Here is a 7,461-nt window from a genome sequence, read left to right on the forward strand (position 1 = left end):
TGCGTCCCAGTTTGACCACCCTTGCCTTGCTGAATGTGCACGGATGGCAGAAATTATGGATGGCAGAAATTATGGCACTGCCAGGAACTGCTGCAACTTGAAGTGTGAAACAAAGGATGAAAAAAAATGTTTAAGAAGATGCATGAAATAATGATCAAGGCTTAGGAGGAGCTAGGGAAAGGTAACATTGTTATTGTAATTACTGTTGTTGTTGTTGTTCTTGGTGGTAGTGATGATGATTGTTGTTGTTATCATTATTATTATTATTATTAAGGAGGTGAAAATCACACAGAGCAAGAGGTTTGCATCTCATCCCAGGCAGGGAGGCAGCTGTGTCTGTTGCTGGCGCCTCAATTCCTTCTCAAAATAATAGAAATAATTCTGGCATACCAAAAACCCTGCTCTAACCTCAGCAAATCCAGCACCCTGAGGTATGCCAGGCCTGGGAGCTCTGTGGCTCAGGGCTGCTGCAGATGAGCTCGGGGTGGGTTTGCCCTGATAAGGCTCTCACGTGACAGCGCCTTTGGGTTGTCAGCGAAAGTCCTGCAGATTAGTGTCCCCTGAAATCTCCCTAAGCAGCTTTGATGCCCTCAAATGTGCCTGCTGAGGCTCACTGGGAAGGCTGCATGAGACAAAACATTAATTATTAGTGTAAAAATAGAATTTCCTTTTATAATTCCGATTACCGTGCGCTTCTCCACTCGGGATGAGCCAGTGAGAACTTCACTCATTTTTCTAAAGTCTGGAAAGAAATTCAGAACGTGACCCTGCTCAGAACTGCAAAATGAAAATCAGAAGCAAAAGGCTTTTACCCTTCTCTGTAATTGAATCCAGCTGGCCTCCTTCTACCCTGCCTTGCAGTCATTTACAGATATGCAAATGGAGGGAAAAAAATGGTGCTGTTTGCATCTGCATTGCACACCACAAAATCAGACAATGCCTCTGTTCTCACAGGTTTTCAGCAGTTTTGCCTTTCTGCTGCTTTTTTTTTTTTTTTTTGATCCAGTTCAACATTACAATGTGATTTAGTGACATATTTAAAATAAAGAAATCAGTCTCTTCCTGGGCAATGCTGGTGTCCCTTTGACAACCTGAAAACTTTAACATCTACAGGGTTTTCAGGATGCAGAAGAGCAAAGGGAGGTGGGAATGGAGCGCTGGCAGGGACTTCCAGAGGGCCTCATCTCCCTTGTGTATTTAAGCTGGAAAATCATTCAAGTTTGAGGGACTCTTCCATGGCCTTCATGTAAGGCTGGCCCCAAATGGCTCCATCAGGAATGGATTCTCCCCAAAACTACTGCTTAAGTGGCAAAATAAAAGATTACATTTCAAGCAGCACAACTTCACAACTTAACAGTACTATCTTTGAAAATTAAATAAGCAAGAAAAACGATTTTGCACTAAATCCCACCTAAAGTCCCTAAGAAGTTGTTGCAGCGAGGAGCTGGTTTAGCAGATGGGGTACAACCCTGAAACCAGTTAGGGGATTATTTGGGGCAAATATCAAACATCAAGTGTTGGATCTGCCTCTATGGCTCCTTTAGAAAAATAATGGAAATGGCCTGTTAGAATTAGTAACCTTTGGGAGAACTGTATAAGACATGAGCTGAATTTATTAGGCACTGACATGGAGTTGAAGGTATGAAGAGAGAGAATCACAGGTAAATTCACACTTTGGTCACTGCTTGGAAGATTTTCTATGTAAAGTTTTTGTTTCTCCAGTGCCCTGCATGGAGGGAATCCTTGAGGCTCCCACAGTGTAAATTATTATTATTATAAATCCTTATGTTAGAATATTTCCACCTTCAGAGTAACCTCCATGGGAAAGTGCAGAAGCTTGCTAGGTGGTGAAAACAGCTGCTGTAAACCTATTTCCATTGATTTCTTTTTTTCCTAAAAAGGTTAACACAGTTAAACACAATTAGCCTTGAATTATCCTGGATTTGTTGTATATTTAGCTTGAAACATTAACATTACCTTGGCTGCACCCTTCGCAGTGGCATCATTTCACTTCAGCCTTTCACTTTACCCCTTGATATCTCTCAGCAAGGCAGGAAGGACAAACCAGACAGCACCAGCTCGAAAATATGCTCCGAATTCAGCAGCCTGATCACTGCTGACCACCCAGAGGACAGGTGTGACACATATTTATGGGCTTGATTTTAAACCAATATCCCTTCATTTCATCTATGAGCCCGTTGCATGTTTTATTTTGACAGTTCCACCGTGGTGCTCCCGCAGTCTTCTGGCCATAAACTGCTCACAGTGGGATGTGGAGTTTATTATTTGGTGTGTAGGCACAGAGCACCCCACAAGCTGATGAACTATGGACAATTTATTCATTGGGTTTTAAGCCCAGTTAAATCAACAGCTAAAGGGGAGCCTCGCTCACACTCCCTGGAACTGCAAACATTTGGTGCTATGAAAGTGGGGAGGAAATTGTTATGGATTTTACATTCCAGCATTACACTCATACCCAAGATTTTATCTCTATTCAGGAATCCCAATGCTCAGAGCTTGTTGTAAATCTGCTTATCTGAGATTTTTTCCTCCAGTTGCGGTTTCTGGAAGGTGATGTCCCAAGGAGCTGGTATTTCCCAGCTGTCCGGCCAGCCAGAGAGAGATGGATGGTGCAGAAAGAGAGAAAATGAATGGGAAATAAAAACCCTGAACACAAGAACCTTCAAAAACTGGAGGTGTGCAAAGTAATCCAAGAATGCAGGTTTGCAGGCATGTGGGTGGTCATTTACCCATATACCCATGTATTTACTTCCAAGATGGTGTTTTCAGCCAACTCCATGAATTCAGGGCCTGGATATAAAATGCCCAGCGCATGACTTAGCCATGTTGATCTAGAAACCTTCAGTTCTTTCATGTTACATTTTTTATGTCATTGTTTCTATTGGAATCTGGTTCCAAATCTGCTTTTAATCAGATTTTCCTCCTGTGTTTGTTGACAATATATTTATTTTAAGGAGTGTAGTATATGGTCACAAACAACTTGGCCCTCAGCATGAACAGCCACAGGACTGTGGGGTTGTGACCTCCTTAGCCAGTCTCTGCCATCCTCTCCATCACAAACATCTTTCTAATATTTTATATCAATCTTTCTAGTTCCAAATTGAGACCAACTTCTTGTTCTCTCTCTGATGTTATTTGTACAGAGAAAAGTATTCCCTTTTTTTATTCAACATATTTTTGTATAATTCAAAAGTACTGTCATGTTCCCTCTACTCTTCCATTCAGAACTATCCCAATTTACTCTTTCCTGATGAGTCTGACTTCCTAGACCTCTGATCCTCTTTGTACATCCCCATGAAATGACTCCTTGGATGCAGTGATCAAAACTGGCAGTTCCCAAAGTTCCTGGTGAAAGAAATGTGGTCTTTTGTAAAAAGGTAAAAACCTCAGAATCTGAAAACCAGCAATTTTCCTCTTCAACAAAATTCTACCCAAGAAGGAACAGGGAACTGCATGTAAAGTAACCACAGTATTTGATTCTGATGGCAATTTCCAGAAGGATTCCTGGCTGGTGGAAAAGAGGGAGAACAGTGCTCTTCCAGAGGTCACTTAGAGCTGGAGGCTGAGGAAGACACTCAGGTACCTCAGCTCGTTCTAACTCTCACCATTTCATAATTTTAGCATAATAAAAATTATATCTTAAGTGCCTGCTAATGTATTAATTCATCATGCACTGGAAACCCAAGTGTTGCAGTATCTGATGTTGGGAGAGACGCATGAGTTCATGACCCAAAATTCCTCGGCCATTTTTACAGAGGTGCATTAGTCCACGACTTCCATTAGGGATAAGTGAAATGGGAGTGAGTCAGCTCATTGAACTTCCCAGCTGAGCCCATTTCAGATGAAAGATCACCTCTCATTCCCAGCTTGGGGCTGCTGTAAAACTTCTCTCATTGGGAGTAAAACCAAAGGAGGGCAAGGCTTGCAAGAGCAGAGCAGACATCACTGGCACCATCCCCTCTGTGGCTGCTGAACTCCTTCTTCCATGAGATTAAAATCTCTCTGCCTCTGAACCATCAGGTCTGTCTTCATACCTTAACTGTCCTCAAAGAGGAATCATGGAATCCCAGAATGGTTTGGGTTGGAAGGAACCTTAAAGCCCATCCAGTGCCACCCCTGCCATGGGCAGGGACACCTTCCACTGTCCCAGGCTGCTCCAAGCTCCATCCAGCCTGGCCTTGGACACTGCCAGGGATGGAGCAGCCACAGCTTCTCAGGGCACCCTGTGCCAGGGCCTGCCCACCCTCACAGGGAGGAATTCCTTCCCAGTATCCCATCTAACCCTGCTCTGTGTCAGTGTGAAACCATTCCCTCTTGCCCTGCCACTCCATTCCCTGTAAATTGTCTCTCTCCATGTTTCCTGTTGGCCCCTTCAGGCACTGGAAGGCCACAATGAGGTCACCCCAAAGCTTCCCTTCTCCAGGCTGAACAATCCCAACTATCCCAGCCTTTGCTCCTGGTAGAGCTGCTCCATCCCTCTGATCATCCTGGTGCCTCCTCTGAACCGTGCAAGGAGTGGTGCTGCCAGGGATCTTAGGAAAAGGAGGAGAGAGGGAAGTAGAGAAGCAAGAGCAGTAAACAAAATTCTGGCACCACTGGACTGAGCGGAAGTGACACCACTGACATCACTAAAAGTAGGCTCAAGTCTGATCTGAAAAGCAATTTAGAATATGAGCTTTTCTTTCCAAATGAGCAGTAAGTGCCTTCCTTTACCCAGAACTCGGTGCTTTCTATTACATTGTAAATTGATTGGCTTTATGGCCCAGTCCTGGGGAACTGCCCTAGCATGATCTTGTCTGGCTCGTGTTTCTAATTCTGGCAACTCTAAATCCAGATGCCCTGAAAATCCATGCTGTTGCTTACAGCACACACTGGAGGCTAATCTCCATTTTTGTGTACCCAGGCAAAATACAGGAATTGGGATGTATGGAAGATTAGCCCACAAGGTGAAAAGGAAAGAAAGCCAAAGGAGAAACTGCAACAGAAAATGTTCACATGCAGTGTGTGGAGGTGTCAAAATAAACCACAGCCATTATTCCACAACAAGAATTCTAACAGTATTTTTGCATTATTTAAGATTTTTTTCTAATGGGAACAATGAAGTTGCCATCTACAGGTGTGTCCTGCCACTGGGGTCTGCGGGCAATGGATGGAGAGATTCAGAAAACACAATTCCAAGTCCACGCTCTTCCTTTTTGTGGCCCGTGTTCAGCCTCATTTAGGACATTAAAACCTTCACTTGGGCTCCCATGTGATAGGAATTCTCTCCACTGAATAAAAAGGGTTAAAAAAGGTGCAGCACATTGTCATGGTGGAGGACAGGAGGCTGTGGACAGGTGGAGGTCGGACTCTTCTCTCAGGTACCGGGTGATAGAACAAGAAGAAACAGCTTTTAGTTGTGCCAGGAGAGGTTTAGATCGGATATCATGGAAAATTTCTTCACCAAAAGGGTTGTCAAGCACTGGAAGAGGCTGCTCAGAGAAGTGGTGGCATCACCATTCCTGGAACTGAACAAAAAATGTCTTGATGTCCATTAGGGACGTGGTTTAGTGCTGGGTTAATGGTTGGACTCAACGATCTCAGAGATCTTTTCCAAGATAAATGATTCCATGATCCTGGGATGTGGCTGCAGAGCTGCTGCTCTGAAGGATGGGCAGGGCTGGAGGAGCCCTCTCAGTGCTGGTGAGTGGCTCACAACTCTCAGTTTGGTGGGAACACATCACCCTAAGGGCATTACTCTGCCCTGCATCCATGAAATTCCAGCTGCTGCCAGAGGAAGCTGTGTGTGCCCAACCAGGGCTGTGAATCATCCCAGGAAAGGCCGAGGAGAAAGTCGTATATAAGTGGAGTGTGGAGTTTTTCTGACACTGGCTGTAATAAATATGAGCACATTCAGAAAAAATTTGTGGGCTTACGTGCCTGAAGTGAGAAAAGAGCTACAGCTGAGTGTGGTTCACTAGAAGGAAATATCCAAGGCTGTTGAAACATTAGATAAAAAACCGATCTTGAAATGTCAGGAATCAGTGAGGATAACAACTGTCAATTCTGTCCAACAAAACCTCCCTTTTATTTTGCCTGCTTTTCTATTTTATTTTTAATAACCATCCATTAAAAATGCTGCACTCACAATTTGCTGGTATTTGCTGTTCTGTTTTAATGCTGTCTATTAATTCTTCCCTCCTTTCCTTTTCATATTTACACATATCATCAAATGCTGGGCAAAATTTCTCTGCCGGAAAAAAAAATCCCATGAGTGCAAACCAATTACAAAGAACTTGCTACTGAGGGCATGGCTGGGCTCTCTGTGCAGCTCCAGTGTCCCACTGAGTTTCAAGTAGCTGAGAACACTTTTATGTTAGAAATAATCCACGTTAATATAATTTGGTGCATTGTTATTTCTTAACTTCATCAGGAAATTGCACAACTGTCCTGAAAAAAAATCAACAGTTGTGCCTTAATAAATAACTGACAATGAGGTGACTGAGAGAAATTGTGGCCAGGAGCATCAGTTTGACAGAAGCTTCTCCAGCCTGAAGGATTCCAGCTGGAAAAGAGAAGAGCAGGACAATGCTGGATGTATTCCTCAGCTTGCAGGTTGAAAAGTCAGAGACAAAAGGTCCCCATCAGAAGTACAAAAGGATTAAGCTGTTGATGCATCAGCAAGAGAGGTCATGGTCCCTAAAACACCACTGGGACAATGTGACAGAGATTTAACAGAAACAGTCTCCTCCAGAGAAGGACTACAGGTAGATTGCAGCTGATGATTATGTTTCTCTGTCCGTGTCTGATAAATTAATTAAGGAACAGAGAGGGAATAAGAAGAGTGAAGCCTCATGAACTGCTTCACTAACTGCTGCACAGAGAAGACTCTCAATTCTGATTCCCCTCGATCAACACTTTAAAAACACTGAAATGCCTTCTTGAATAATTTCTAATATAGAAACCCAAGAATATTTGAAAGGGGGAGGGGGACCTCAATATTGAATATGAAGACACCGTGCAATATAGAAATCTCAGGGGGACAAGGAGAGGGGTCATCAGAGCATGGAAGGGATTTTAAGCTGAGCTTTGAGCCCAGACTAACAGCATGAGCAGATGTTTGCCCCTTGCACCCTCTGTGCGCTGGAGAGTTCAGATCTGTGTTGTGCACAGCCCAGCGCCCCGGCCTTCCCTAAATTCCAGGATTTCCATGTTCCACCCAAGGCAGGGAGAGCCATGGGATGCCCCCTCTGAGCCCTGGGCCTTGCCCTGCCCCTGGAGCATCTCTGCCTGGAGCACCTCTCAGCTCTGCCACCCGGTGCGTGTGGGGTTTGCGTCAGGGATTAATGAGCAGCACATCCCGCTGGTCTCTCCCTGCCACCCTGGGCTTCCCACAGGTCCTCCTGCCCCCAGAGCTGGCAGCTGGAGGCCACCCCTGTCCCGGGGAGCTGGGGGGGAGTG

The sequence above is a fragment of the Corvus moneduloides genome, chromosome 10 (assembly GCF_009650955.1).
Source record: "Corvus moneduloides isolate bCorMon1 chromosome 10, bCorMon1.pri, whole genome shotgun sequence".
Classification (NCBI taxonomy): domain Eukaryota; kingdom Metazoa; phylum Chordata; class Aves; order Passeriformes; family Corvidae; genus Corvus; species Corvus moneduloides.